Source organism: Heterodontus francisci, chromosome 7 (genome assembly GCF_036365525.1).
Source record: "Heterodontus francisci isolate sHetFra1 chromosome 7, sHetFra1.hap1, whole genome shotgun sequence".
Classification (NCBI taxonomy): Eukaryota; Metazoa; Chordata; class Chondrichthyes; order Heterodontiformes; family Heterodontidae; genus Heterodontus; species Heterodontus francisci.
The window spans coordinates 103789573-103805778 of record NC_090377.1 but is presented as its reverse complement, the minus strand read 5'-3'; positions in this window follow the sequence as shown (position 1 = coordinate 103805778).

Below are 16206 nucleotides of genomic sequence, written 5' to 3'. Positions count from 1 at the left end.
GTCTGAGAGATCTAACCCATTGCAACTGGGAGGAGTTTTGGACTTTTAACTACAAAGGATTTGCTATCAAAAAGGACTGTGTAACATATGAAGGGGTAAGAAGAAATAACATGAGAGTTAGAAAGGCAATTCGGCAGAATATATAACAGATAGGATGAGAAATAGACAAACAAGCTGCTAGGGTAAGGTTAGGTTTGCGGCCCAGACCTCACAATCAATAAGTCGTGGAAGGTTTAGTTAATGTGATCAAGAACTAAGACTGAAGACATCTGTTGAGCACTGATAAGGACAAAGCTAATTAATCAGAGAGCTACATGATAAACTACTCATTGTATCACCATATTGCATGACAAGAAATATATATAAACTGGCAACTTTGAACGTAAAATCAGAGTGCTAGCTCGGACTGCCCGAGATAGTCTCTCCCTGCGTACGCTTGAATAAACGATTGAAACCTGTTCCTGAGTCTCCTCGTGTGGTGATTGAGTTGTCCCGCAACATGCATAAGTGTGGTGTGACATTTTCAAGAATTTCCATAAGTACAGAAAATAACCTTCTTTGTAATCTGCAGTATCAGCTACTTACAAAGTACAATTTAGTAAGAGGGTTTTTTTTCGTTTAGTTGTTGTAATTCAAGTCTTAAAATGTGGAAACTTGTGTAATTCTTTAAATTGGTTTGGGGGTTTATATCTTGTATTTTAATGGTCTCACTGAGGTTGTAACAATCAATAGGTTAGGTACTTGATTGAATAAGCTGTGGCTTAGTTAGCAGCACTCTCACTTCTAAGTCAGAAGGTTGTGGGTTTGAGTCCCAATCCAGAATTTAAGCACAAAGTCTCGAGGCTGGCACTCCAGTGCGGTACTGAGGGTGTGCTGCACTGTAGGCAATGCTCTCTTTCTGATAAGACAGTAAAATGAGGTCCCATCTTCTCTCTTAGTTGAGTGTAAAAGGTTCCATGATGCTATTTTGAAGAAGAGCAGAGAGGTTATCCTGAATGTCCAGGCCAATATTTATCCCTCAATCAACATCACATTACTGTCTGGGGGAGAATGTGTGCAAATTAGCGGCAGCATTTCCTACATTACAAGTGCCATCCTGAGGTTGTGAAAGGTGCTATATAAATGCAAATTTTTCTTTGAATAGGATGAGCAAATGCTTAAAGTTACAGTATCTCTTGCTTCTTGTCAAATGAGGATTGAGAGCATTATCAGTAACATACTAAACTAATGCTGTTGCAGTGTCAGCTCATTCTCCTTCTGATTGATTTATTTTATCATTTGCATTACTGTTTAAAATATATTTCAAACATTTTACTATTTATATCTTGGAAATTACCATTGGTAGTAGATTGGTGTTTCCTCGAAGTATGGGGGAGGGGAGTGGGGAACAGGCAAATTGGAAATGAAACTCTGAAAAGGGGCTCAGCAAAATAAATATGTGAACTTCTATTGTAGATACATTTGTTAGGCTATCTGGCCAAACATGTTTGTTCCCTGCAGAATATTTATTTAACTTTTAAGCAATTTATATTCAGCAAACTGGTATCCCATGTAATTGGGTTTCTCGTACACAAGCCACAAATCACTCTCAATACGGACGGAGTTGCAAACTTTCTGCATATGTTATTGGTCTCCTGATGTGGAAGCAATGCTTGAGTGTCAAGAAAAAGCATGCTTGAATTGCACGTACTGGGCTGAATTTTATTGGGGTGTTGCGCTCCACGGCAGTGCCCTTTAAACTCAGCGGGGTGGCTGCATTCAGCGGCCGACGAGGAGCCCCAGTGGATATTTCACGTGGCGCTCATTCAAATAATGGGGGTGGAGCGCCTGTCCCTGATGACATGTGGGGGCAGCCGCTGTGTCCCCGGCAACGGCATCTGGTGCCACCACGAGGCGATGGTGCCATTTTTAAATGGCTTTAAGCGCTTACAAATAATTTCAATGTTTAAAGGCAAAATATAGTCGACTGTTATTAAACATAAAAATAAGTGATGGAGGCCCTTCCCCAACCCCCCCAATGGTCATTTCATTGTCCGAAATGACCATCCATTGATTTTACAAATACCTGATACCCGAACTTTTCCCCCCCCAACCTTCAATCTTTTGACCTTCAACTCCTTCCCACCATCCCCACATCCAATTAAAATTGATTTCCCCACTCCTCCACCCCTCCCGCCCTGAAAATTCGATTACTCCCCTCTCCCCACTAGGTTCTCGCCCGGAACTCCGTGTGGAGTTCCGATGGTGCGTGGAGAACAAACAGCGGCTGTAATATTGGGGGGGGGGGGGCGCACCAAGGTCCCCCCACCGCCAGTATTATGCAGCGGGCCTTTCTCGACATTGTGAGTCGAGGTAGGCCTCTCCCCGCATCATTTTACCACAATCAGCGGCGTCGAGGGGCCAGTAAAATTCAGCCCACTATGTCATTTAGTAGAAACAAATCAGCTTTACTCAAGCATGGTCTCTCGAATGTAATTGTCTTTCCTCACTGTGTACCAGGACCAGTATTTTATATAACATTCAGCTGCATAGGTCAAGCGGCTAATTTCCACTCTTTAGAGCAGCAAATTTAAATTATTTCAATTAACATCTGGCTGACTTAACTTACTCATGTCTAGTGCCTTATACTCAGCATTTGATTTTATTTGTTGCATTTGTATCAATTATTAATAGTTACAGTTTATTTTCATTCATTAAATCTAAATAAAGTTTCACTTGTAATAATAACTATTCAACGGTCATTGAGCAAACAAAGTGGAAATTGTAAATTGTTTCCCAATGAGTTAAAATCTAATATGTGACCTGGTACTGGAATATAACAGAAAATTCAGTAATTTATTTACAAATGTGATCATCCCTATTATTAAACAGTTATTTAACCCTTTTGAATATGCAGGTATTTTGAAATGTTTAGACTGAAAGCCCAGGTTCACTTTGTTGTTTTGACTTTTTTTACCTTGATCTCAAAAGTTTGTTAATTTTTTTTTAACACAAAAGCAGCTTCTCATATGAAAGACAAAAGTCAACAGAAAGGAAATGGGTCGAGGTGGCAGGGGATTCAGAATAGAATATGATTTGCAGCAAATGGAAACTATTTTGCCGACATTAAAAGATAGAGGAGTGGGCTAAATTCAATAGTGCCCAAAAATGGGCAGGGGGATCATGGGCACAATTAACCCATGCCTGATGACTGCAATGCAGGCAGCATGTCAACTACATGCTGTGTGCTGTTTTTCAGCATCAAGCTAGCAAAAGCCATGCTTTTGATAGGCTGGACACCTGAGCAGGGGGCCAATATCGAGTGTCGCTACTACCAGTTAAAGCGGGCCTACACTGCTTAATGTTAGCCCTCACCTCTTAGTTTCAAAAAGTCTGGTTTTCAGACAATTCCAGTTTTTGAATAGCTGGATTTTGGCTATTGGACCTGTAGCTCCATGGAGGACAAATCTGCAGTTGTCCTTCCGCCACTATTACTCCACCAATGTTCTTGCTGTTGCCTGTCAGCCAGCCAGCCCAGACTGCTGCCATCCACGTAGAGATGGTGCAGTCCGAAGTTGGGCTTTCTAGACCCGGAAATGCTCAAGGTCATCGTCTAAGGTTATTATCAATATCTTGCAGTGGAAGTCAGCAGCCTTCCATCAGCCACGCTGCAGCTACTGGGGTAGCACTACATAAGAGCACTAGAACAGGCAAAGGCACACAGAAAACAGGCATTAAAGGTGATTAGTTGACTTGTGTGTGCGATATGACATGATATAATTTATAAATTTGGTTTGAAATGTTTGTTTTGTGGTTTTTATTTTTGCAATATGGCCAAGCAGACACTGTAATGGTCAGTGACAGAGGAAAGGTGAGGTATGGGACTATTGGTGAATGGGGAATTGGGGTTTCAGTCACTGGTATCATACTCGGCAGAGTTTTTTGCACAGACAGGCTGGCCAGAAAGGGCGGTGGAAGCAGAGTCTTTGAATGTTTTTAAGGCAGAGGTAGATAGATTCTTGATAAGCAAGGGGGTTGGTGGGAATGTGGAGTTGTGGTTACAATCAGATCAGCCATGATCTTGTTGAATGGCGGAGCAGGCTCAAGGGGCTGAGTGGCCTACTCCTGCTCCTAATTCGTATGTTTGTGTGGCCATCTAGGTTGCATCCTCTCTTTCTCTTCTCACCTTCCTCCTCCTCCTCCTCTTCCCCTTCTTCATGCTCCTGCTCCTCAGCTGCTGCTGCATAGCTGGTCGCAAGAGCTGTCCCCCCCTTGATGGTGAGGTTGTGCAGAATGCAGCAAACCACAATGAATTTATACATCAGCTCTGCCGAGCACTGCAGGGCTCATCCAAAAAGGTCCAGGCAGCAGAAATGTTTCAACACGCCAATGATCTGCTCTGTCACGGATTTTGCTAGCTTGATGCTGAAAAACAGCACACAGCATGTAGTTGACATGCTGCCTGCATTGCAGTCATCAGGCATGGGTTAATTGTGCCCATGATCCCCCTGCCCATTTTTGGGCACTATTGAATTTAGCCCACTCCTCTATCTTTTAATGTCGGCAAAATAGTTTCCATTTGCTGCAACTCATATTCTATTCTGAATCCCCTGCCACCTCGACCCATTTAATGCCTTTCTGTTGACTTTTGTCTTTCATATGAGAAGCTGCTTTTGTGTTAAAAAGGAAAGAAGTAACAAACTTTTGAGATCAAGGTAAAAAAGTCAAAACAACAGCATGGCTTTCAGTTTTGCATGCTGCCCACTTGTGCACAGGTTGCACACAGAAATCATCAACTAAGTTGTCAGAGGATAGCCCTTGTCACCCAATAGCCACCCTTTGATTTGCCATGGTGGCTCAAATGCAGCTGGCACAGCGATTGCCACAGAATGACGTCATCATGACTGTTGCCAAGATACTGGGCATTGACCTGCATGATTGTTTGCCTATGGTCACACACCAGCTGGACGTTGAGGGAGTGGAGTCCCTTTTGGTTCCAGTGCATAGCAGAGTTGACATGCGGCATCCACAAGGCAATGTATGTGCAGTCAATGGCACCCTGCACCATGGAGAAGCCTGCAATCCTAGCAAAGCCACATGCTCGCTAGGCAAGAGAGAATTAATAGAGCGTCAGCGACTTCCATTATGCAACAGTGGATAGTAAATTGAGAGATATTGTAAATGTTTCTAAAGGCTGGCTACCCGACCCGGACCCGACGGCATGTGTCGGGTTTGGGTCGGGTCAGGTCACACTTCTGGGTCGGCATTTGGGCTCAGGTCAGGTTGGTTTGGGTCAGACACTATCACCATCTCCGGTAAGTGGCTCCAATGTTAATGTACTTTTTGGACTTGAAAAGTGGTTTTGTTACAGTTATTTTAAACTTGTGCAGATAAGCAACAAAGTGAAAAATGGAAGGTAGGTTAACTGATGGTCGGGTCGGGCATGGGAAAAAATGAAAAGACTTGGGCCTGGTCGGGCTCGGGGTCGGATGTATTTCTGTCGGGCTCGGGTCAGATTTCATTTGCAGACCCGAGCCGGCCTTTAAATGTTTCCAGCTCCAGCCTGAAATGAACCAGATGCATAAAAATTCATCACCACAGTCACCTTCACAACCTCTGGCAATGCAGTCCTTGCTGTGCTTTGGGGTTGCATTTGTGGCTGCAACAGATAGCAGATTTCTGTGAGGAGAATAGATCCCCTGAACACCCTGGGCAGATATGGCCTCCTGCTGAGAGCCCTTCTCCCTCTCCTCCTCCTCTGCCTCCCTCTTCCGTCAGCTTGTCCTGCATGGCCTCTGTTTATTCTCAAAGTCATTCTAAGAGGAATGGCTACCAGTGCACCTGTGCCAGAGAGCAACAGCAGAAGCCTTGAATTCATCAAAAACTCCTTTAGGACCTGCCACACCACTCCCTGTAGACTTTGCAACTTTAAACTGCAGGTGGCAGATGAAATATAATGCAAAGATGTGTTGTGATACATTTTACGCATATGAGAAAATAATGATGTTTGTAGTTAGAAATTGTCAATGTTGAAAAGATTATAGAATACTAACCGCAATACATTTGCGGTCAAGTTAGTATCTTTATTGCAACAGTACTTCTTTAAATACAGGATTTCTAGTTATTCTTTCACAAAAGACTAAATATGGGCCTAAGAATATAAATACAAATTTTGTCAAGAGTCTGGCCTTGTGACTTGTTTATAGTCATAGAATATGGAAGTCTAATTGGGAAATGTTTTCTCCTGAATTGTTTTATCAGGGTTTACATTTGATGGACTCAATATTATTCAAAGAATAAACACTCTGGGTGATATTTTATGTTGTCCCCCATGGCACGTTTGAAGGCGGGGAGGGCATTTAATCGGTGGGGGGAGGAGGGGGGAATGATGGAAGGTGAGGACATACCCCAGCTTCCTGCCTCCACTCCATTAAGTCCATGGAGGGAAGGCCCATGAATGGCCTTCCCGCCCCGCTGTCAATTGAGGCACTTAAGGGGCAATTAATGCCCAATTAAGAGCCTCTTCCCGCCACTGCTGGTATTAATCCAGTGGCGGGTGACCCTGTCGCAATGCAGGGAAGCATGACATGCAAATCTGTGCGTTGTTGCTTGTGGCCTCCTGGGGTGGGGTCCTTGTTCAAAAGCACTCAGTACCTGATCGAGGGACCTGACATCAGAAGGGTGAATGCCTGCTGAGAGCTGTCCCCCTGCCCTTGCTGCTGACCCCTCCTATAACAACCTCCCCCATGCCCCCACTCTGCGGAATCCCTCCCGCCATCACTCACCATTGGCCTGAGTCGCTCTGTGATCCTAAGCAGCAGCCACCACCTCCCCGGTGGCGCTGCTGAGCAAAAGAGCTGCCAGCCTCTGATTGGCTCGCAACTTTCGATGGGCAGGACTTCTCATCCCCAGGGTCCTGATCCTGAGGAAGGTCCACCGATGACCTCTCAACTGCCCGATTGGCACATAAAACCAGTGGGCCTTCCCAAAGGAGGCAATACCGACAGCCGAGAACCCCGCCACCTTCATAAAATTCCCTCCTTTATTTCCTTGAAATCTGCCTGTTATAATTTCACCATCTATCATTGAAGAAAACAATTTCTTATCTACCAGTCTTGTTCCATAACAAAATCCTTGTTTAGGATTCAAATTTCGTAGCAACAGTATAACTGCTCCTTCCTTTAGTCTAAAATCACAAATGTGGCAGTCTTCTCAAAGGCAGAGCTCCCAAGTGTGTTGGCACTATTCAAACAGAGGTGGCTTTTGTGGATCGGACACGCCGCAGGATGGAAGACGGTCGCATACCCAAGGATCTTCTGGATGGTAAGGTAGCCGGGGCCAGATGACCAGTGGGGTGTCCAAAGCTCCGCTTCAAGGATGCTTGCAAGTGTGACATGAAAGGCCCTAAAAGTCGACTATCGCCCTGGGAGTCACTAGCTGGCGAAGAGGGAAATGGCAGCATATCCTGTGGACTGATGTGCACTACCACTATGGCCAGTTGCTACAGCAGCTTAGCAACTGGCACCAATGTCAACAACAACAACTCACTTGGCAGTTTGACGTGCAGCACAGCACTTGTGGCAGAACCTGCCTCTCAAGGATTGACCGTCACAGCCATCAGAGAAGAGGCACCAAGAGGAGACACCCCACCTAAATGGATTGTTTGCTGTGTGTCCATCATCTTTCGTAGATGGAAGGATGACAAACATCCTTGAGTCTAAGTTTGTGCAGTGGCATGACCATTGTAGTTAGACCGTGTAGAAACTCTGGAGGGAGTAGACTGTTATCATCTTGGTCTGTAAAATCGATGCCGATGCATTCTTTTAATTCACCTGACAGCTTCTCTAAAACATCTTCATTCAAATCTAGTGAATCTTCACTTTTAGCACAAAGAATAGCTTTTGAATAATAAGTAATTGTTCCCCACCACTTAACCAATTCCATCATCTCATCCACCCCTCCCATGCCACCCCTCCTATACCACCCCTCCCATGCCATCCCCATCTCACTCTTGCCAACCCCATCCCTCCCATCAATCCCATCCCATTCATCGTGGAAACAATCTCTACAGCCAGGGTGATGTTGTTGTTGGGCTTCCCTTACCTTCCGCTGTTTTTGTACTCCGCCATTCCCCCCACCCTGCCATTGCCATCAACTGTTGGCAGCCACACATGCATCTCGCGCTCCAGTCCTCCACATGCTCCACCTGCCTCTGTGTGTGCTAGGTACCGCCCACTAAGTAAACACACACACAGATGTGTCCCTTAAACTGACCAATCAGAACAGTTTGGACAGACAAAAACAAAAGGAGTCAGTCCTGGATCACTGGTCAGAGCACTTTGAAACTCTCTTCAGCACCAAGTGCACAGTGCATGATACTGCCATCAATCACATCCAACAACAACCTGTTAAAGAAGAACTGGATGAGAGCCCAACTCTGGTGGAAACTGTGACTGCCATCAATGAGATGAACAGCAACAAAGCTCCTGGTGTCGATAGAATTCCACCTGAAGCCTTGAAGCATGGTGGCCCTGTCCTATACACCAAGCTTCATGAGTTTTTCACAGCCTGCTGGGAACAGGGCAGGATTCTACGGGATCTTCGTGATGCCGTTATCATCACCTTGTACAAAAACAAAGGCGAAAAATCAAACCGCTCCAACTACCATGGGATCATCCTCCTTTCTACTGCTGGGAAGATCCAGGCTAGAATACTTCTGAATGGGCTTGTGCCGACCTTTGCAGAAGAAAAACTCCCAGAGAGCCAGTGTGGTTTCAGATCAAACGGAGGCACCACAGACATGGTATTTGCACTCAGACAATTACAAGAGAAGTGTCATGAGCAAAACAAAGGCCTGTACTTCACTTTCATAGACCTCACCAAGGCTTTCGACACTGTGAGCAGAAATGAACTTTGGAAAATCCTTGAAAAACTTGGATGCCCACCCAAGTTCCTGGTCATGGTGAAGCAGTTTCATGAAAATCAGTATGGACAAGTCAAGCAAAACAGCAACTTCTCAAGTCCCTTCCGTATCTCCAATGGTGTGAAGCAGGGATATGTGCTGGCCCTGACCTTATTCACCATCTTTTTCAGCATGATGCTGCAGCAGGCAGTGGAAGACCTTAAGGAGGGAGTTTACATATGCTTCCGGACTGATGGAGGCCTTTTCAACCTCAGGCATCTTCAGCTCACACAAAGACATAAGAAAAGCTCATCCGTGAACTTCTTTTCGCCGATGACTGTGCTCTCCTGGCCTACAGTCAGTCAGACCTGCAACATATAACACCTTTTTCCAAGGCGGCACAACTCTTTGGACTAAAAATCAGTTCAAAGAAAACTGAAGTCCTGCATCAGCCTGCACCCCAAGAAGAATATAGACCACCAAGCATTTCATCAAGGGTACAAAGCTGTAGTCCTCACCACCCTTCTGTATGGCGGCGAGTCATGGGTCCTATACTTTGCTTTCCTATTGTTTTTACTTTAGTTTGTCTTTACATTTGTTCATCTTTTTTTCCAGTCAAGATCCTTTGCAGGGAGGTTTCAGTCAATAAGTTGCTTTTGTGAGTAATAGTTTTCTCACATGAATAAAAATATCTGCTTCCTTGTCACTGTGAATGAGGATGAAAGGGACTGACAGGAGCTGAAGTTTGTTTAGAGTGCTATAATTTGAGAGACATAGAAGATTTACCAGGTTGCAACATTGGTGGGTTGACCGTCAACAACTTAGATTCGCAGAAGACACTGCACTGATTGCAGTGTCAGAAGAGACACTATCGAAAATTGTGAATAAAGTGAAAACACGGATTGTAGAACATGGATTAAGAATGAATGTGGAGAAGACCAAGACAATGGTGATTAGCAAAGACCTAATGCTGGAATTTAAAACTGAAGTAAATGGACAAGTCCAGGAACAAGTGAAAAGGTTCATATACCTTGGGCAGATTATCACAGATGATGGGAGATCTGATTTGTGAGATCTGAAGGTAAATTGAAATAGCTAAGGCCAGCTTTGTCAGAATGAGACTCGTGTTAACATCAAAGAAACTCAACCTGAATCTTAGGAAAAGAATGCAGAGGTGCTACATTTTGTCATCTGTGTTATATGCCTCAGAGACATGGAAAACAAACAAAGAGACTATTGATAAGCTGAATGCATTCAAGATGTCGACATATAGGAGGTTGTTCCTCATATCCTACACAGACAGAAGTGCTGGAAATAACTGGAGAAAAGAGGAAATTAGTGCGTAACATCAAAGAGAGAAAGATAAAATACTTCAATCACATCATTAGAGCGGAAGGTGGACAGAGACAATTATTGGAAGGAAAGATTGTTGGAAAACATAGGAGAGGAAAGCAGAGGAGAAAATGGATGATGGATATAATGGACTGGATGCAGTTGAACTATGAAGAATGTATAAGGGCAGCACAGGACAGGCACAGGTGGAGATCCATAGCAGTCAATCTTCTAGGAAGTTGATGACACCAACAAATGAACAAATTTGACAGTGTACATTTTTAGCCCATAATAGACCTAAGTATAGGAGTGCAATTGACTCCAACCAGTTAATCACTTCCATCGTCCCATTGTTTCACATTGCTGTGACACTGATGCTTCCGTTGTGTTGTGCCAGTTTTTAACTCTTACCCTGCTGGTAAAATGGAGTTAAGATCAGCCAGGATCTAATTGAATAGGGGAACAGGTTCAAGGAGGTGAATGTCCTACTGTGGTTCCTATGTCCAAATGGTGGGGAAATCTGTGTGAGGCCAAAAATGTGCTTCTCACTGTGATGGAAAAAGTGAGTTTGTTTTGTTTATCTGCCAAAATAACTCCTGCTAATCCTGAGAATTGCTGCCAGCAGCTCAAGAGACTACTTCAGTTCCAGGTTACCCTTCCTTGCTGGATAAACCGGACTATAAAAAGTTAGCATGGTCTAATTTTCAAATAAATAAGCCAATTTCCAAAATTTATGCCAATTATGCAAGTATTGTTAACAGACCCATGAAATGGTGCTTTCCTTATAACATTTTTATGTTGCCACCTGATCTCCACTTAACTCTGAATGCACAAAGATTTCAGTGCTTTACAGAGATCAGTGGTGAGTGTCCATCCTCCAACAGCCCTTGATTTCATATTCCTTCATATTTTAATTGCAGTGTTAAATTTACACAACTTTTATGGGGTGGCAGGGGCGGGGGGTGGGGGGCGGTGTACGCAGGAGGTGAGGTGAGGCTCAAGAAGCATCCGTCTTGTGCCGTTACATTACCAAATGTGAAATTTTTTGAAGGTAAATGGGAAAAAAGGTTTGCCAAGCATTTATTTCCTAAGGGCACTGCCCCTTCAAAACAAATTATAGTATGATTGAATGCTTTCATTTAGACCAGACACTACTAATTCCCAGTTGTCACACACTGTTGATTCAGAATTCCTTTTGTTCAATAGATTAATGTTCTGTTGCATGTAAGACAAAACGTCAAGCTTCTTTTGACAGTAATGATAAAACACAAAGCAACAGAAAATTGTGATAATGGATTTTCTGTAATGATGAATCAGGATTTATTTTCTTGTTTTGAAAGCAGACTGCACTGGCCACATAAAAGAAAGATTTTATAACAACAATGGAGCATCACTCGGCTCTTATTCATGAAGTTGTATAAAAGTGGCCAGCACTCTGCTGTGAGTGAAGTCTGTTGAATAGAAATTTTGAGATCCACACGAATTAGACAAAATGGGAAAGGTAACATTAATTAATTTTTGATATATTTTAAATGATTATCTCTGAATGTGAGCAGTCTCGGTTAAAACATACCTATTTTTACAGGCCATCTTTTACGAGGACAAGAACTTCCAGGGTCGGCACTATGAGTGCAGTACTGACTGTGCTGACCTGTCCCCTTACTTCAGCCGCTGTAACTCCATCCGTGTTGAGAGTGGTTGCTGGGTGGTGTATGAGAGACCCAATTACATGGGATACCAGTATGTTCTGAGCAGGGGTGAATATCCTGACTACCAGCACTGGATGGGATTCAATGACAATGTCAGGTCATGTCGCAGCTACCCATATGTAAGTTTCAATTTCTTTAATGATTTTTGAATCGTTTTCTGTTTTCTGAATTTCAACTTTATTATAATGATCTGCTGGTGACTTAATTGCATTGGATGTAGAGAGTACTACAATATGATGGATGGTTACAAAACACTGAAGGAATCACATTTAGAACATAGGAATAGGAGTAGGCCACTTAACCCCTCAAGACTGTTTTGTCATTTAATGAGATCATGGCTGAACTTCAATCTAAGTCCATATCCCTTCGATTTTCCTCATATCCTTTACTACCTTTGACTAACAAAAATCTGTCAATCTCAGATTTAAAATTAACAATTGATGTAGCATCAATTGCTGCTTGCGGAAGAGGATTCCAAACTTATATAACACTGTGTGTAGAAGTGTTTCCTAATTTCACTCCTGAAACGTCTGGTCCTAATTTTTAGACTAAGCCCCTCAACCTAGACTCCCCAGCCAGCGGAAGTAGTTTCTCTCTATCTAACCCATCTGATCGCCTTAATTTCTAGAAAATTTTGATTATATGTTCTTAACCTTCTAAATTCCAGGGAATACAAGCCTAGTTTGTGTAATCGCTCTTCGCAATTTAACCCTTTGAGTCCGGGTGTCATTTTGGTAAATCTGCACTGCACTCCCTCGAAGGCCAATTTAGCCTTCTTAAGGTGTGGTACCCAGAATTGATCTCAGTACTCCAGGGGCTGAATTTTATCAGTGCGCCGAGCTCCGCGGTGGCGCGCTGTGAAGTCGGTGGCCTTCCGACACGAAAGTGCTGCCGCAGAGCCCCCGCGATATTTTGTGTGGGGGCTCATTTAACTGGAGTAGGTGGAGTGGCCCGCATCCCCAGCAATTGCGCAGGCACCGGTGCCATTTTTAAAGGGTTTCAAGCCCTTAGATGAAATTGCAATACTTAAAGGGGAATTTGTGCACATTTGTTAATAAAATTTTATTGCAACCTGGCGGCCCTTTCGACATCCCCCCCACTCCCAATGTCTGTTTTAGGGCCACTGACCCTGAATAAACTCTATTGCCATGGCGAACTTCCACCACCCACCCACCCCCCACAACCTCGTGACATTTGCCCTTCAACCCTTCCCACCATCCCCAAGGCTAATAAAAAGTGTTTTCCCTGCTCCCCCATCCCTCCCGCCCTGATAATTTCAGTCCTCCCCCCTCCCCTCCAATGGAGTCCCAAAGGCACGCGAGTTGTGGTTGGTTGGCCGTAAAATCGGCGTGGGACAGCTGGCGGCAGCAGGCAAGTTCATTTTCATTTTTAATTTATCTAATTTCAATATTTTAACGAAGGCCCCGTTGCTTGGCATCGCGGGGGCGGGGGGGGGGAGGCGTGGGGGGCCCGCACCGAGTCCTTGCCACCACTGCTAATATCCGGCGGTGCCTTCTCGGTGTCGTGGGTCGTGGCGGGCCGCTCCAACTACCATTTTACGGGCCTCCCTGCCACAAGCCACACCGTTGAGGGACTGGTAAAATTCAGCCACAGGTGTGGTCCAACCAGAGCTTTGTATAGCTATAACATGACTTCTACCCCCTTGTATTCTAGTCCTCTCGATATAAAGGCCAGCATTCCATCAGCCATGTTAATTATTTTCTGTACCTGTTCATGACATTTTATGGTCCCAACTCAGCAAGTGGCAGCAATTTTACATTAGTTTCATGGTTTTCTAAATTCCACAGCCCAGCGATGGTTCCTACAGCATGAAAGTTTACGAAAGACCTGACTTTGGAGGACAGATGATGGAGTTCAAGGATGACTGTCCATCTGTCTATGATCATTTCCGTTACCGTGACATTCACTCCTGCCATGTGATGGACGGTTACTGGATCTTCTATGAACATCCCAACTACAGAGGCCGACAGTACTTCATGAGACCCGGTGAATACAAGAGATACAGTGACTGGGGAGCAACCTGCCCAACAGTTGGATCTTTCCGCCGTGTAATGGATTTCTAAATATTTTAAAAGCTCAATGTTAGTTCAGAAATAAACACAGTTTTGATTGCTACAGATATGAGTCTTCCATTCATCTTTATTAAGGAACGTAAATACTTCTCAAGATTTCTAACAATGCTTTAAGTGTTGCATTTAAACCTCATTCCATTTCCACTGCATTGAACCCTGTCCCACAAAAATGGCAGAAATATAGATTAAATTTAATTTGTAGAGCCAGTGCTGCATTCGACCGCATGATCTACTTCTGATTTATTTCCAACAGATGGCAATCTAGTTGATGGAAAATCAATGATATTAGCATTACATCCAATCAAATTTTACAATAAAATCACATTGTAACATGTATCGATAATTACACATCACTCAGAGGCTGGAACCGCATCAGATTGTTCGAATTTTTTGTTAAAATACCTTTTTGAAACATTTACCAGTTCCGCATGCAGTACAGGGAAGGAGAATGCAAGGAGAATCCCTGAGTAAATTAAAATAAATACCTCTCCAAACAACTAAAGGTAGAAATCTTTAAAAGAATCTCTTTGATGAATGCTCAAAATGGAACATTTCAAGATGTCTGGTTGCCTTTAATTTTAACTTGAATTGCTGCTAGCAGTGCCTAGAAATGGTGACCAACCAGCTATGGACTGCAGTAAAAATTGTCTGAGATGGCATCATATGGAAAAATGGAGAATTGTGAGCTCACAAAATTATTCCCATTAAAATCAATAATGTACTTAACAAAATGACATCCTACTCGAAAAACAGAAAATGCTGAAAACACTCAGGAGGTCTGGTACCATCTGTGGAGAAAAAAACAGTGTTAACGGGGTGGATTTTCAGCCCCGATGGAGGCAGGCGGGCGTGGAACTTCGCGTCATCAGTTAGAGTGCCAGGTTACTGGCACAATCCCGCCCGCAGGCCATTTTCCCAGAGATGGGATTGGGGCGGACAGCAGGGCTATCCACCCATAAGCAGCTGGTAAACAATTAAATACTCTTTAAAGGCCTATTAAGGCCTATTGTCAGCGGTTGACTGGAATTTCCCTGGAAGCATCGGGGAACATCTCAGTTGCCCGGAGACAGGAGACAGCCTCCTAAGGCAGCCGGGAAAGTGGGGGGGGGGGGGGGGTGGCGGGCCGCGCTCCAGGCAAGTCCCCGCCTGCCTGGCTTCAGCTGCAGTGACAGGCCACCCTGTGGAGGGGCTCCCCTTCCAAAGCGGTGGCCTGGCTGCTAAGGGCAATTTAAATTTTGCTGTTAAAACAGTTAGCAAGGGGGCACTTCCATCTTGATGCACCCTCTATCTCTCATCTGAAAAAGCAGCCTGCTGCTCCTTCAGTGCTGGAGGGCCTCCTATTGCCCCTCCAGCTTTGCGAGTTCACCCACCATCCTTAATTGGATGCTGAGACCACCCTCTGGGCATTAATAGACCAATTTGGTGAAAATCACAGCTGGGTGGCTGTTCCCCACAAAGTGCGGGCTTCTGACCCCCACTTGACCCTAATGGGGTTCCGATGCCCGCAGGGAAAATTCTGCCCAACAAAGGTCATTGACCTGAAGCATTGGACCGGATTTTATTCTGGAGGGAGGAGACCTTGCCTCGGTCCTCTATCGGACCCCTGATGCTATTTAACGGCGGGCAGGCAATTAACTGCTCACTGTTGGGGACTCCATCCCTTTAAGGGATGAGCTCCTGCCTCCAGAGCTGCCAGCCAATCAGAAGGCCGGCAACTCTGCAGTACCGGCAGCACCACCAGGAGCGATGGCCACTGCCGGTACTGCAGGTGCCCGTACAGCACTAAGAGAGAAGACCACCTCAGGAGAGGTAAGTGGGGACAGGGCTGCCGGGGCCATTCAGGCAGGTCCTGGTGATGGGGTGGGGGGCTTTTCTCAGTGGGACAACCATCACTGCAGCGGGGCCATCAGGGGGCCCTGGATTTCCCCCAAAGGAGGGATTCCCCCCCCCGATATCCCCCGACCCTGCTAGGAGGCTGCCCAGTTTTTCCTGGTGGTGTCTCCTTGCGGTGGCGGGCCCCTCCACCCGCAATAAAATTGAGGTGGCGGTAAGAAGAGGCTCTTGAGTGACCATGAATTGGCCAATTAAGGGCCTCAATTGGCCTGGGGCGGGAAGGCCATCCTAAATAGGAAGGCATCAGGAAGGCAACTGGCACTCCGTGGCCCACCTTTTCACGCAATTTTATGGCTTT